Source organism: Bactrocera tryoni, chromosome 1 (assembly GCF_016617805.1).
Source record: "Bactrocera tryoni isolate S06 chromosome 1, CSIRO_BtryS06_freeze2, whole genome shotgun sequence".
NCBI lineage: Eukaryota > Metazoa > Arthropoda > Insecta > Diptera > Tephritidae > Bactrocera > Bactrocera tryoni.
Genome location: NC_052499.1, coordinates 8,862,911 through 8,878,581, shown reverse-complemented (window position 1 = coordinate 8,878,581; position 15,671 = coordinate 8,862,911). Strand labels below are relative to the sequence as shown.

General features: G+C 40.2%; 1 long non-coding RNA gene across 5 annotated transcripts; it reads left to right on the top strand.

Moving 5' to 3' along the window:
* The first annotated feature begins 392 nt into the window (after window positions 1-392).
* LOC120781202 lies at window positions 393-14,418 on the top strand. Of its 5 annotated transcripts, none has more exons than XR_005706036.1 (7): window positions 393-796; window positions 3,436-3,560; window positions 3,621-3,770; window positions 3,836-4,042; window positions 4,107-4,305; window positions 10,832-11,087; window positions 11,196-14,418. It is a non-coding gene; the product is annotated as an uncharacterized LOC120781202 (long non-coding RNA). The 5 variants fall into 5 exon arrangements; XR_005706033.1 differs by having other exon boundaries at window positions 3,300-3,560; XR_005706035.1 differs by lacking the exon at window positions 393-796 and having other exon boundaries at window positions 820-3,560; window positions 11,196-11,804; window positions 11,882-14,418.
* Window positions 14,419-15,671: the final 1,253 nt, after the last annotated feature.

Sequence of the window (15,671 nt, the reverse complement as noted above, 5' to 3'; positions counted from 1 at the left end):
ACCGCCCAGCACTCGACCTAACGGCGTTGTAAAGTGCCCACTAAATATTTTCCATGCAATTACGCCCGCGCACAATGCACCTTCAGCAGGCGGCGCGCCACTCATAAAACGTTATACACACACACACACACACACACGGACATGCACTTGCTGGTCAAATGTACAATTACACATGTATTATTTGAGTTCTAGTGCCCGTGTACATTTGTAATTTCAATTGAAATTTCAATAACAGCAATTGACTGTGGCCTTTTATTATTGTAATTCAAACATTTTGCGCTTCGCCGTGGCTGTTGTGTCTGTGCGGCTGCGGCAAATTACTAGTTTAGGCATGAGCGAACATTCGTGCACACGAATTTCGATTTAGGTTTCTAGTTTTTCCGCGACAGCAGTTAGTAATTTCACGGGAAGCGCATGGCGACTCAGCGATTCTCGCATTTCAACTCACCCAGCACTCTCTCAGTGGCAACATAATCACAAATGAGGGGCGCGCAGTAGGCTAGCCCAAAGCGCAAGCGAATCCATAATGAAATGGCATGTAAAAGTTTTCAGTGTTTCGTATTGTACGGCAAAATATTGTTGGTCACAGCAGGTGTTGTCATTCCCATGCAAGCCCGTGCGGTCTTTCCGTTCCAAACGCTGTAAAATTGTCCAATAACAATAGTGATGTGTGTAGTTTATGTATATACAAGCCTTTACGTGGCTGAAACAATTTTGTGCTGTGGGATCGGAGTGTTGGCTTGAAATTATCGTCACTACTGACTTGTTTACATAGTGTCTATGGCAGCTCTCCTGGGTAGGCCTGCGTTAAGCGTGTAGAATGCAAAAATCATGCTCTACTACCTAAATACGTACAATAATTATCTAAATTGACTGTTACCGTACATAACTATAGATTCATTGAGCATAAATTTTATGCGTAAATGACAATAGAAAACAAATTTCGCAGTCCAAATAATTGTATTTACTCGACTAAATAGTCTTAATGAAATATGCTAAAAGTAATTAGAGTTATGTGATTTTTGGTGGTGGCGTCGGTTAATAACTGACAAAGCCCTCCTGGCTGCTGACTCCTCAATGATAACACAAAGGACAGCAACATGTATAGCAAATACATAGTTTAAAACCTTAATAATCATATGAAACAGAGAAACATGCCGAGTAAATATAACCTTTCCTTGAGAAGAATAATAAAGAAAAAATAAAACCTTTAACTTCGGTTACACGAAAGCTAGAATTCCCTTCTCAAATATAAACTAACTGTGCTCGGTAAGCTTGTATGGCAGCTATATGCTATAGTATCTTGATCTGAATAATATCTTCGAAGATTGCAAAAAACCTTTAATTAACCGCGAACATTTTCGAGCGATTACTTTTTACAACTTTCTATATGGATTAACTATTATTAATTCAAGTTTGACGATGCCGTTCCATTAAGGACTAGTATTTATCGATGGTGTGGAGAATTTAATCTAGGTCGTAAGTTACTCCAAAACGAACTTCGTGAAGTACGTTCAAAATCAGTTGTTCCGGAAACTATTGATGCTGTGCGCAAACTAATAAAAGCTAGATCGTCAAGTGACCTATCGCGTGATTGAAACAACTAAGAGCATTAGTGAGACTAGCATATATTGCATGAAAATTTCAGTCACTCAAGAAACGCCTCGTGACAATTACTCGAATTAAATGTTAACAAATACAATAGCGGTGCCTCGTAACACGCCAAACTGAAAAAAAACTGAACTGGTCGCAACCCTACCATTAAAACAACTCAGCGTAGTAAACTTTGATTAATACACAACCGGTTTTGTGCCAATCGTCCTTCAAGAAATCAGAAAAACTACCCGCGGAATAAGGATTACTCTTCAACACAACAATACAAGCTCTCACACATTGACTGGAACTCCTGCATTTTTGATTTGATGAGTCATCCACCGTACAGTCCTGACTTGGTACCGAAAGACTACCGTACGTAAAAAATAAACTAAAAGAGAAGGGTCTCTCGACACCTGAAGAGGCAGTTGATGCAATTTGGTGAAGATATCTCGTCAAATGAAAAAGTTTTCCACTTCATTCCGATAGGGTGGAATATTTCAGATCGACAGACGGACAGAGGAATGCATTCAGCTCGTCACGCTCTTCATTTGCATTTATACTTTATAAGGTATCTGACGTTTCCTTTTGGGTGTTACAAACATCGTGGCAAACTAGTGGATTCGAGTAAATACAATTATATACCCTGTTGAGTATATAAGAAGAATGTACTCTTATATCGGCTGTTCCTTAGTTTACTTTGAGATTTATTCCCCTTTTTGCGCTGTACCTCACCTTTGGCAGTCAGTGTATTCCGTTATAGGTTTCCGATAAGTACATATTAATGTTTGCCGTTGTCACTGCAGTCGTAAGGGTAGTTATCAAGGTGTCAGTTTTTGTTGTTGTTGTAGTTGTTTGCATTCATATTTGGTCTACCGAAGTCATCCCGAAAAAGTTGGGCACTCGTCCGGCATGTATAGTATAGTGAAGTCATTTGATACCTCTGACCTCGCCCGGATATCGAAGGGAACTGTTCGTGTACAACTACTCATTTATCGGGGTTAGTATTGGTACAGATATCCTTACACCATCAACAAAACGGAGATAGGCGTAAAACCGAGGACTTCTTCATCCATTCCCTTATTGTTTGAATTGTGAGATATCCCTCTTAGTTAGTAAAAAGAATGTACATCCATTACCATTACCTATCTCCCGATCAACGCTGAAGGAGAGGAATGAATTTATTAATGTGAACCTTATTTCAGTGTTGGTGTTCGCCATCGACCGAAAGGTCGAAAGGTCTGGGCTAAAAGACGGCTTAGGCAAAACTTCCATGAGTGTATAAATGGTTTTTAACCGGTCTTTCAACGTCTTTTCTCCATAATATAAAGCATCCATTTTCCATCACTAGTCACAATTTGCTGCAAAAACCGACCACTTTTTGTAGCGCTCAAACAGCATTTCACACTTGCGAAATCTTCTTTCTCCGTGTTTTGGTTTCAATTCATAAGGCACTCAATTTACTTGCTGTTTAACGTAATCGACTGCTTTTACGCATTTTGGCTGCTAGAGTGACTTCCGGGGACTCTGCGAGCGCTCCTCTTTTGTTTAGCAACTTTATTAAGTAGTGCTCTCAGATCCTCATCCTCAAACTTTTTTGGTCGCTCTGGTGCTTCTTCGACTTCCAAGTCAAAATCATCATTTTTAAAATCAAACCATTTTTGAAAAAAAAAAAATAGAAAATCTTAACCATATTCTTTTCCCAGAATGCAAAGATTTTTTGCCAAAATATAAAAGCAATGAAGAATAACTCCCCGTAAAATGACTTTGCAAGGCACAATGTGGAAATATTTTACAGAAGAAAAATTATTCTTGTTGACATATACTAAAAAAGATTTACAGGAGCAGTAACTTTCCAATCCTGATTCGGAATATTGGAACAATGACATATCAATCAAATTACGTCATCTCTTGGCAAACCGCACAAATATAGTTATGGACCCAATATATGCATTGACCCATTATGTGTAAGTATACCTTAATCAAAATTCTGCCATTAAATAAATTACATTTCGTTTCATCACTAGTTGGAAGCTCTGAATTCGCGCTTAATTACAAATTTTGGTTAGCTTATAAAATAGTTGCAGCATATTACCGCTTCTCTGTTTTTCTTGCCTGTTCCACATGATTACACTCTTCCGGCTAATAACTTACCGTCACTACTTTCAATTTTAAATGTAATTATAAATATACATATATTTTTTTTGTTTCTATAATTTCAACAACATTGCAACCCTTCCAGCAAGTCATTTATCATTTTCAGAAATCTACTCAGCGCATGCTTCTACATTTATGGAGCTAATCCAAGGTGGCGACAAGCAGTGTGTGCACACAAATACTGAATCGTTAGCATGAAAAACATAAAATGTTTTATATTGAAGTCGCATGAAGTCACAAGGTCACGGTATGCGAGATCAGGGCCGCTGGAGAGTACGACAAGATGAGCAAGGTAAATTAAATGCCAACCCTTTTTAATGTATTTCAACTAATTAGTTATGTACGAATACATACAGCATACCCAAGAGGGTTGTGGAGCGGTCCCACACAGAGTGGCAACAAAAGAAGCTGACTGAGTCAAATTTTATTGCTCGTGGCGCCGCAGAAATAATATATCAAAATTTGTAACTAGCATGAAGTATGAAAAAGTTGGTACATTACAAATATACAAGTACGGTAGTCAAAACCAGCGACGGCGTCAGTTACACTGCACAGGTAAGCTGGTGAAACAATGCAGCGTGATGAAACAAAAAGCTCAACAAATTTTTGGCAGAAATGAAAGCCATCGTGATAAGCTAAATAACAACGAACGAAAATGAAAAGCATTTCAAAATCTGCTTTTTGTTGGTTTCTAAGCTGTGCTATTCAGAAATACTTCCCACCGAACTACTACTTTGTTTATGGCTATAGAGCGTAAGACAAGCACTAGAAAGCAACACGCGTGTGCAAATAAATAGAATATAGCGCAAACTATAAGAAAATTGTGCAGAATTCAACACAAAAATCGGTAGAATAGTTGCCATTGAGCGTGCATTCAGTAGGAAATTTGCTAAAGCTTTGTTGTTGCCTTACAGTGGCAACAAGAAGTGCGACTTTTTCAAGTGTTTTCATCCGTTTTGAGAGCAATTCTTTTGAAAGTACTGTACGTTCCTATATTTGTGTGCATATAAGTAAGCTTTGTCTACGCACACATACATATATATAGAATTTCCACAAAATTCGCTTCACACAAATTGCTGAAGCGCCTTTCGACGCCCCTCCCTATCACTTAATGTCAATACAGTTTAAAGTGCTAATCTTGATTAATCATTTCGACAGCTGGGTTGTGATTTTAATAAACTTTCGCCAGTTAATTTATGGTTATCGCCTAATGCTCAGAAACAAAATGCTGCAGCATGAAAGGCAAAATTTCTTGCCTTCATGCAGAAAATTTTATTTTACTTCCATTGGCTGAAGAATGAAATTTTAGAGCGTGTTTAACAACGAGTAAGTCTTTTCACGAATTTTTAGTTGAAATATGCTTAAATATTTAGTTTTTGGTATTCATAAAGCTTTAAGCTTAATTATGTACATTTTTTGGTTTTCGGTGAATTATATTTGCATTTAAGCAGGCGAATGTCATATGAATAATATTCATTTATTATTCTCACCTTACTTGCATTTAGAGGTAAATGGCTAAAAAATGTATATGCTTTTTGACTTTGATAGGCTTGGCAATTTGATACTATTGTAGACAACAAGTTCCTGTTAAGTTAAAAAATTGACTAGAAAAATAGGCGTTTCATTACTGAAGTGCTGACGTCGATTTTATGCGCCGTTTCTCTGTCCACAAGCGAGAATTATTTTCGCTCCATGTCTGAATGTTTTATGTTAATATCAACTAACGTCATAAAGTAGTTTTTTAACACATGAAGCAGGCTCATATACAAACATGCATACGTAATTTGCGTTATTAGATATATATATATGTATATGCATGCATTTGTTGTAAATAGTAATACATGAAAATAGTTTCTCTGTTCCAAAAGCCATATAATACAGAATGTTAAAATTCAACATAAAATTGCTATTATAAAAAGAGTATTATTTTACATTAGAATGTATTTTTACCATAAATTTTGTGATAACACTAAACGTGGGGATACACAGAACTTTTCAAACTTAATTTCCCCATAGCTTCGCAAATGGACAGCTAGTACTCAACTCTCTCATTGCCACAAACGACGAACTCTTAGTTACGACTTACGACCGAAAATCCATTAGCAAAATAATGACATCGCAGTAACCCACCAGAGTAAATAATTCGAGCAACCATGAACTGGTTCCACGTTTGCTCTAGTGGATAATGCGCAGAGGCGCCATAGGGTGCGTATCGAAGACGATATTGACGATATCGAAAAAACCCAAATAAGTTCATTTACCATCGAGCGCAAGACTTGAAGCTGTGCCCAACTACTTAAGATAGTCGATTTTTTGAACGGAACTCAGTTTTCGCAATTAAAAGATCCAACTCGCGCTAGAATTGAAACCGAACGATCATGAAGCGCGTTGCACGTTCGTTGAATAAGTGACAATAATCCAAAGGCATTTTTAAAACGCCGTTATGTTCTCAAACAGTCACTGTTTGGTGTACTCTATGGCATAGGAAAGAACTGTGAGGTCAACGCAGAGAATATGAGACAACTGACGCTTTAAAAGAGAGTATTCGACACGTTCTTGCTGACATACCGCCCAATTACTGCAAAAAGTGGCCGAAAATTGGGTCCCTCGGCTGTAATTATTTCGAGTCAATTGCGTTCGTCACTTACTTGAAATCTTTTTTAAAACATAAAGGCAAACCCTCATAATTATAATAAACGTAAATTCTTGGTCAAAGCATTATATACTTTTTTGACCCTACAACCGGAGGTCGATTCGGATCGAGAAGACAAAACTTCGCATGTTGCCACTATCATTTGCGAGGTCTCGCCAGTGGTACATACCAAGGCCAGACACGTCGATTAGTGCCTTGGATGCCAGGTCACCCTTGCTTCCTTTATCCATCCAAGGGTCTCGAAGAAGCTTTTGAGAGCTTAACCAGCGCATTCGTTGGCTTAACTACAACTATATCACCATAGAGCTCATGCAGTTCGTAATTCCATCTTCTTCTTTATTCATCGCTTACGCGGACGTCTTCAAAGCTTTTGCGGAGAACAGTTCTCTCGAATAATCCAATTTTCATCTGAATTCGTCATCGACCGTTTTTCAGCGCCTTATAAAATAATGGCAATAATTGACAAGAGTTACTCTGCGTTTGTTTTCCAGGAATCGATTATTGGCTTTATTTTTTATTATTCCGAGCAGTTCTTAACTTTTTCAAGTGTTTCAACTGACAACAGTGACGTAGTTCTTTAAACGGGAGTAGTCTTTGTGTGTGGCTTTCAGGTATTTTGCCTTGCCATCGTTAACCACAAGACCAATATTTTTCGCTTCTTTTTCGACTAGAAAAGGCTGCAATGATGGCTCTGTTGTTAAAAGCTACGATTTGAATATCATCTGCGTCCCTCAGTCGCATTGCAGTGCTACTGAGGCTCTTACTATCGCTTCGTATCACTTCTTCCAGCGTTATATTGAAAAAAAAATCGGAGAAAGCCTTGTCTAATATCGAATGGTTCCGAGAGGTCCTGCCTGATTTTGAAGCAACTGATGCTTGTGCTCAACGTCATTCTGCATAACCGCTCATATAATTTTTATTATTATTTATTTTATTTATTTCTTCTTGAAAGCCACATGCCTAAAACAAACACCCTTTACATTACCCTGTTCCGCTGATCCAAATGAAACACGAGCCGCAGATCAACCGCGACTAGTAAAGTGGTGGCGAAGAGATATAATGCGCATTCGAGCGCCATTCACCTTCTATTTTCCGTATTCACCGTGGCAAAGCGCACAACAAAGGTCGCTGTGACACTGGCAAATAAATACGTTTGATGCGCTTTCTTGCCAATTGCTCCCATTCCCATGCCGCAGTGCTGTTTATAGCCACTAACCGCGAGTGAAACAATTGAGTCAATAAATATTTTTATTTGTTTCTCTGGACGTGCTGTTGGCAATGAAATTGGTGAAACTGCATTCGCCTTCGGTTATACGTTGCGTTTCACCGTACTGCATGAGACAATTTTTAATAATAAGTTAATCAATATTTACCACATAATTTATACTTATTAATTTCCAATAATATTGCTAATTTTCTTTGGAATTTCCTTCATAATTTAACCATGGAATGCAGCTGCATTCTTTGATAATAAAAAGTCAGGTCACCATACCTCATTTCATTAATTCGTTATAATTAATTATCTTTGCAATTCAAATGTCGATTGACATAATTCGAATACTTTCTACTCATTGGATTATGTAAAACCATAATATTTTCATAACACATTTTTTCAAAGTTATAGCAACAGTCGTTCCCTCTTCTTTTCGCAAGGTGGGGTCAATTCAAGATACCAAGTGCCGTCTTTATCTACCTGATCTCTCCAACGGAGTGAAGGTCTTCCTCTTCCTCTGCTCCACCGGTGGGTACTGAATCGAAAACCTAAAAAGCTGGAGAGTTCACTTCCATCCGGACAACTTGACCTAACCAACGCAGCCGCTATACACTCTTATTGATTGTATCTTCTCTTTTGAGCTCTGCAGTTCTCCAGAAATGGATTGAAGAAGTTACACGATAGGGAGTGGCCTAGTCTGATATCTCGTTTGTTATCGAGCGACTCGTTGAGATCTTTCCCGATCCTGACGGCGCTTCTTGCGTAGCGCAATGTCAGCTTACACAGTCGCCGCATCTTTTCGTAGAAATTTCGAGCACTACCTCTGTCGGTCAGCTTCTCAAACTCTTCATACTTACGCACCTCTCTTTTCTCTGTTTTTTTGTTGATGGCATATGCGTCTCGCTTCCCTCTTTAACTTTCCGTATCCATCCCACCCGATCGTGTTGTGGTCGATCGCAACATTGTGAGGTGGGCTGTCCGCTATCGCTGTCGGTTGACAACGTAGCTTCTCGATGTCGTACCTTCCTTGTGTTTGTTGACCGACATGCTTTTCTATACAGAGGCAGGCGGGTCTCCTCGCTACAAGAAAACAATGGTCCGAGTCGATGTTAAGTCCTCCAGGATCCCGAATTTGCGTTGCTTTATGTGGCCGCTCTATGTAAATGTCACAAGGACCAACTCATCTCCGTTCCTGTCCCGTCCATCGCATTTCTTGGACGGCGCTGATGTCATCCTTTACTTTTGCGAAGATATCAACTGCCTGAGCAACGGCACCTTCCCAATTTAGGGACCGGACATTCCAAGTGCATGCCCGTAAATCATAGCCCTTATTACGTTTTCTGTGGTCGTTTTCATTCCATGCTGCTTTTTCATTGAGAGTGATTTCTACGTGACGGGTCCCAAACCCAGCACAGAACCTCGCTAGCCGAGTACTTTTATACACATTTACACAATATTTCTCTTATTTCAATACCGACGACCGTTCGTAGCCGCAGATCAGACGCTTCAATTAGACTACAGCAAACCCTTCCTCCCTTTTAGCCTTCACCCCAGGTTCCACACATCTTACAGAAGGATTACTCACGTTTTCAGGGTACGCGGCGTGGACGCAGGAATGGGAATTGGGTATAGGCCTGCGACGGTAAATGCTTACTACTAGTGTAATTACTAAATACGTAGCCTTGCTTTAAATACTTAAAAGAACAAAGCAGAATAGTAAATTTTGAGTGGTCCATAACCATTTGTTTGACAGGCGACTTTCAAGTCACAACGACAATGCAAGATCTCCCACCTTGAGTGCATTTTGAAGCACTCAAAACATCGATTTCATAAGTCAACCACAATATAGTCTTGATTTGGTACGGAATGATTTCCTTCTTGTAATTCCCATATAAACCAAAATGTCCATGTTTATCGACAACTGATGAGACAGTTGATGCCTTCACAAAGCATATTTTGGTGATACCTCAAGCATAGTGGCAAAAGTGATTCGACAGTTGGTAGAAACGCATGCAAAAGTGTGTAATCGTAAAATGTAAAATGCTACCCTCGTATATACGCACATTCGCGGAACTCATTATCAATGTATCTGTAGGTGCCTGTGCCCATGCGACCTCATCGCTTCACACCTCATTCGCTCGCTTTCGCTGTCATAAAATTTCATCCAACTTTTTGGTGATGACCGCAAATTGCAACAATCGATTTTCGATTTTATCGTTGCGGTTTCACTGCCATGCGACGGTCGTGGCATGGCCATTTTGCATTTTAAGTTGCTGAAAGTTGCACGAACGGCGGAAACCGTTATGCTGCGTAATTGAGCTGGTGGCGCTTACAGTCAGACCCACCCGCAGCCAACACGGACATGCATATAGACATGTATACAAATGACGACATACACACTTACATTAACCTTCTCTCTCTCTCTCTTCCGCACACACACGCGCGCATCATGTGTGAATTTCATACTTTTGCCGTTGCCGTAGTTTCCTGTGCGAATGGTTCGGCTTGCCGTTTACACGAAGTGCTGCGGTTTGTTGTGCTGTAGTGGCATTGAGACACTGTGGGTTGTGGTCGCTATCGATGTTGCTGCCGCACTGTTGCTACTAACTTGTCGGTTGCCCATTCTCTTTCACTGCTTGAATGGTTCTCAACGCATTGTTTATATTTTCACCGCAAAATTGTTGCATTGCCGCGAATAAAATTTGCTATTTATGATAAAATCTGCAACTCGCGGCGTCGATGGTGTAAAGGAAGCACATGCAGAAGTAGTTGCATGATAACGGTGCAGGTAAAAGTTGCGTGTAATTGGCACGCACACAATTATATATTTTTCCGTTCCTGCTCGCTGTTTGGACACCTAAACCCCCACTGGGTGAAAATTAACCAGCACCAAATTGGAATACTTCAAATAGCTGCGTTTGCCACTTTCAGTGTCCGGTCGCTTTCACCCCTCGTGTTTCCACACTCATGGGCACCAGCACGTTCCACCGGATAACATTTATTTTAATTTACATACACATATCTACATATAATGTAATCATACATGAAGTGGTATGTATATAAATGTATGCTTGCAATTCAATGGCCGACAAAAAAACTCTGAGGTGTTTGATATCCTGCTATGGCGCAGCCTTGATAGTAACCGTAAACGGCGAGGATATGCGATAATCTACGTATATTTTGCAGTGAATGAAAATTGAATTATTCGTTTTCAGATTTCCAACAAATGCACCGTTGCCGACTCGGTATCTGCTGTGCTGGGAACAATATTTTTAGAGTGGGCTCTTTTCTTCAAACGCCTTATCGAAGACAGTTGTACATGCGAAATTAGATGTGAGCATTAACCGTGTATAAATTTTGAACAAAGCAGCAAGGTAAATCCTTACCTTGGTGGAGCGGGATTGGACAGAACCACTCTCTTTTACACAGGAAATTTCGAATCGCTTGGAAACGGCATTAAGAGAAAACGAGGTAAGCTTCAAAATTCTACAACATCCAATACATTTTGGATATAAGTGCTACTTTGCAAGATAAATAATCTGACATCAGGTCCATTTTAATTTATTTTAATAATCGTAGGTTCTATAAGAACCTTGAAACATTCGAAAAAGTATTGGTTCTTTCGGTCGCGCCAATACCGACTCAGTGTTCACAGCCATCCAATTGAAGGGTATGCCTAGGTCTTCAGTGCAGGATGCAAAACTTATCTTGAAAGCTCTTGTTCTGTGAAAACTCAGAAATCAAAGCAATCGGAGTTCAGATAGATTATAAACTGTTCTATGAAGTCCGCAAAAGCGTTTAGAGCGGCGGTAATAAAGAACGCCAAAAGAGTTTCATGAAGATCCTTCTGTAAAGGCGAAGAAGGGGATTACGAATCCTAAAGGTTTAGGCGCATTCACGTCAAAACGCTATTTCCGTGGGTTATCTTTGAAGTGTGGACGGTGACTGGACTTCGAGCAGCAAGGAAGGGGCCCGCGGACTTTAGAACGGCGATATAGCTTTCTTGGATCTTCTAGACGAGCATGATCTCACATGAGCTTTAAATTCGTTCAAATCATTCAAGTACCGGAACCTGATGACATCATACCTGTGCAACTTCAGCGGACGGTAAAGGTGTCATTCAGCTATTTGACCCACATCTACACGAACTGTGTATGATTAGATCACATTCCCCGGACGTGGAGACAAGTAAGACTAGTGTATAAAGTTCCCATATGAATGTTAAATATTTCAGGACTATTAGCATCTGCTTGTTTTGGTTGAAGACGCTGAAGAGGCTTACGCACCTGCACATCAGAGGCAGGATATCGAAAAATATAATATTGACACTGCCATAGCTGGAGCGATCCCTCATACATAAGGAATATGCGGTGGGAACATCATTGAGGGAGTATTCAACAGAATGCGACCGGACGCGCTTATTAGTTCCCCGGATAGGTTTGAGGTTGAAACGATGCTAACGAACGAATCTCAACCATAAAAATAAAACTGAACTGGCTTCATGTACCAGGAGGATTGTAATCTCAAATTCGCCCTTTTCCTTATTAAGAGGCTCTCTACCTCACTCTCGAAAATGTGAAGTACTGGGACCGCATCTTTGATATAATTGCCATTGGTTTAATACTATTGTTGTAGAGAAGCTATTGGAAAGCGGTGGGATCTCTCAACAAAAGTAATGCTTTTGTTTTACGAAACGGCAGTTAAGCCAATACTATCCTATAGTGTATTTGTCTAGTGGAGGATACTTGGTAAAGTCACGCTCGCTAAACTGTTCAACGAGCGGCACTAATTAGCATCAGTACTACACTACGAACAACGACAAATTAGCACTTAATGTCATTACACCTATAGCACCCGTGGAACCTTCTCCTAGCAGCATCTTCTCCGCGCACATACCGCCAGAGATATGTGGGTTGAGCCGGAGTCACTGGAAAAGAGGCGCAGTGGATTAATCGAATCTCGAGTGAAAGGTTTGAGGGGTTACCTTCTGTCGGAATCTCTCAATAAACTATTGTTTCAGACTTCCGAACCACTTTGGTGTCTTTCAAGCAGAAGTCACAGTCATCAAGTTAGCAGCAGCTGTACTTCCCCGAAATGCTTGTTTTTAGGGAGGTATACATCCACTCCGATAACACAGTTTCTATATAGTCCTTGGATTCGCTAACAGTGAAATAAAAGCTAGTCAAGGAGTGCATATCCTCACTTGGAGTAGCATTTAACTGCGTGCTTGGAATTGTCAGTAATTTTAAGGGCTATGAAAGACGCAAGAGAAAGCACTCTTACTCTAATGCCATCAAGAATCTATGCGCCTCGCCCGAGTTCAGCAAGAGTTCGTTATCAACCAGCACTTATACTGTCGCGAAAGTCTTCTGGCTCAGAACGGAACTTCTAAAAAATCCATTGAACCGTCAGCTCTTAGTTAAGCTCAGACCTCCGCAATGATAGACGTCCTTACTAGACATGATTTTTGATCTAAACCCAAGAGTTCTGGGCATCACAGCGGTGTAGCGTTTTTAACAGTCCAAGAGGGATGTTGGTCTAACGAGTAATCAGTCTATCCCCTTAATCAAATCTAATCTAATCTAATCTAATCTAATCTTATCTAACCTAACCTAACCTAACCTAATTTATTATCCCAATCTTCATATATCCATTATTCTGCATTGGTTAAATCCATAAAATTAACGCTTCTACAGTCGCTAATCCAATGACAAATAAGGATAAAAAATCATGCGCTCTCGTTGGCCGAAAAGTAAACAATGAAATAAAGCGATGCGATTGCTGATGACAAACTCTTCGCTAAATTGCAATTTAAGCCGAAGCAGAAAAAGAGATGAAATGGAAAAGCAATGAAAAGCGACCGCCTGATTGACAAAGCAACAAAAAAGCCAACACAAAACAACCAACGAAAAGATTGCAGGTTTATCCAAGCACACTGACATACGGGAACAAATGCACACATCCGAACACGACAGAAAGGCAGACATGCGATAAAGTCAAAGCCGGAGTCATATCGAAAGCCATTCGTTGGAGTATTTGCCACTTTAACGTGCATTAAAGTTCACATTAATGTGAAGCGATGCTATTCGATGGGCGGGGAGGACGAGGCGACGTTTTAATGTGGTGCACCGCACTCGAGTGTTGCGCAAATAAAGCGATTGCACTAAAAATCGCTGTAGACAATTGTCGGTGTGCAAGCGAACGCATGTACATGTGTGCGTGTGTGCACAAATATTTACACAATTACATACGAAAGCGCATGAATTGATGTATGTATGTGTGTGCTACTCATCAGTGCATTACCACGTCGTTTTTCTAATTTTACAAATGCATATTTACGTAAGTGTGTGTGTGTATGAATTCTATTTGTGTTTGCTTTGAAAGCATAGTAATAGCTTGGAAAAACATTTGCGGTTGTGAAGCGCAGCGATTTTCGATGGTCTTTTGAGCACAACTCTTGATGCTGTTGACCAAGAGCACTCGTTGGTCGAAAGCGTCTACAAAAGTGGTGAATGAGTGCAAAGCGATTACATTTAAATTGATTATTTGATATTATATTATTTATTCTTTTCTGTTAGCATTTGAAGCAAAAATTTTCCAGTTACAAATAAGTGATATGTAGTAGTAATATATTAACCAGAAATATATGAATACAATATCTAGGAAGATGGTTAGGTAAGGTTAGGTAAAAATGGCTGATCGATGATCGCACGTAGACTAACAAATTAGTCCTTTGTGATGCCATTAAAAGAAAACTCACGTATTCGGACTTACAGATTGCCGAAGCGCTTTGTAGCCAATATATGTATAGTTACACAGACGCTTAACTTCAACCCCCGCCAGTTCGGTGGGGTGTCCAAAGGTATGCGCCCCCAAGTGTCTGAGTCTTGACCTCCCAAAAGCGGGACAGTCAAGCAGGAAGTGCTGGCTTGTTTCTACCGCATCTTCTTCTAAACAGCATCTGCAGGCGGCATCCGGTAAGATACCCATTCTTACCGCATGTAAGCCAATAGGACACTGGCCTGTTAAAAGACCCGCTAACAATGAGAGGTTAGCCTTACTGAGGACTAAGAGATCATTTGATCTCCTGCGATCTATACTGAATTCAAGGCTAATATAGCCGCTCTACTATCTGAGTGAATAGTCACTTGTCTGTAGGTGGATGCACTCTGTAGCAGCAAATCAGCTGTTACCTTGATGGCTGCGACCTCCGCCTGGAATACACTACAGTAGTCGGGAAGTCTGAAACAGGAGTTGATGGAGAGCTATGATAGGAAGATGGAGTCATGTGTAAAAGTGCACGTAAGTGAGGAAAGTTCTTTGATTGCCAATCACTTGAGAGTGACCAGAAACGATTCTTTGGCATATAGTTCAAGCAGCTCACGACTTCCGGTGCTAGACCAAGTATCCTCTGAGGGACCCACTTTTTGATGGCGACTATGGTAACCGAATTACGGATAACGATTTGAAAGCATGCACCTGGAATGTCGGGTCCCTTAATTGGGAAGGGGCCGCTATCCAGCTGGTTGATGTGCTCGTAAAAATACAGGCTGACATGACTGCGCTAGAAGTATATGCGATAGAAGGGAAAAGGGCTGACACGTGTCGATCCTTGTGGAATTTACTTCAATGGCCATATAAAGGAGCGCAAACTCGAGGTGGGATACGTGGTGGGAGAGAGACTCCGTCGCCAAGTACTGTCAGTATCTTACAATAAGTTATCGTAATTTAAGTTTCTGCTTTACAGTTGTAGTTCATTCATTGACTTTATTAATTTGCGTCGTTTTTAATCTCAATCAAATGAAGGCGCGAAATGTAATTAAAGTTAATTTTTGCAATTCCCTGCACTTCATGAGTTTCCATTTCACAGACCTTGCGCGCTGCTATCGCATTCGTTGTCGTCGTCATTTGCTTAAGCGTCCATTATCTACTTACCGCGCTCGTTACCCAAGCCATCGACTGCATGCTGCACTCGTGCAATCAGTTTATCTGTCAATAAATGAGATAAGTAAAAAGGTTGGTTATATCACAAATGTATACATTTATATGTGTGTG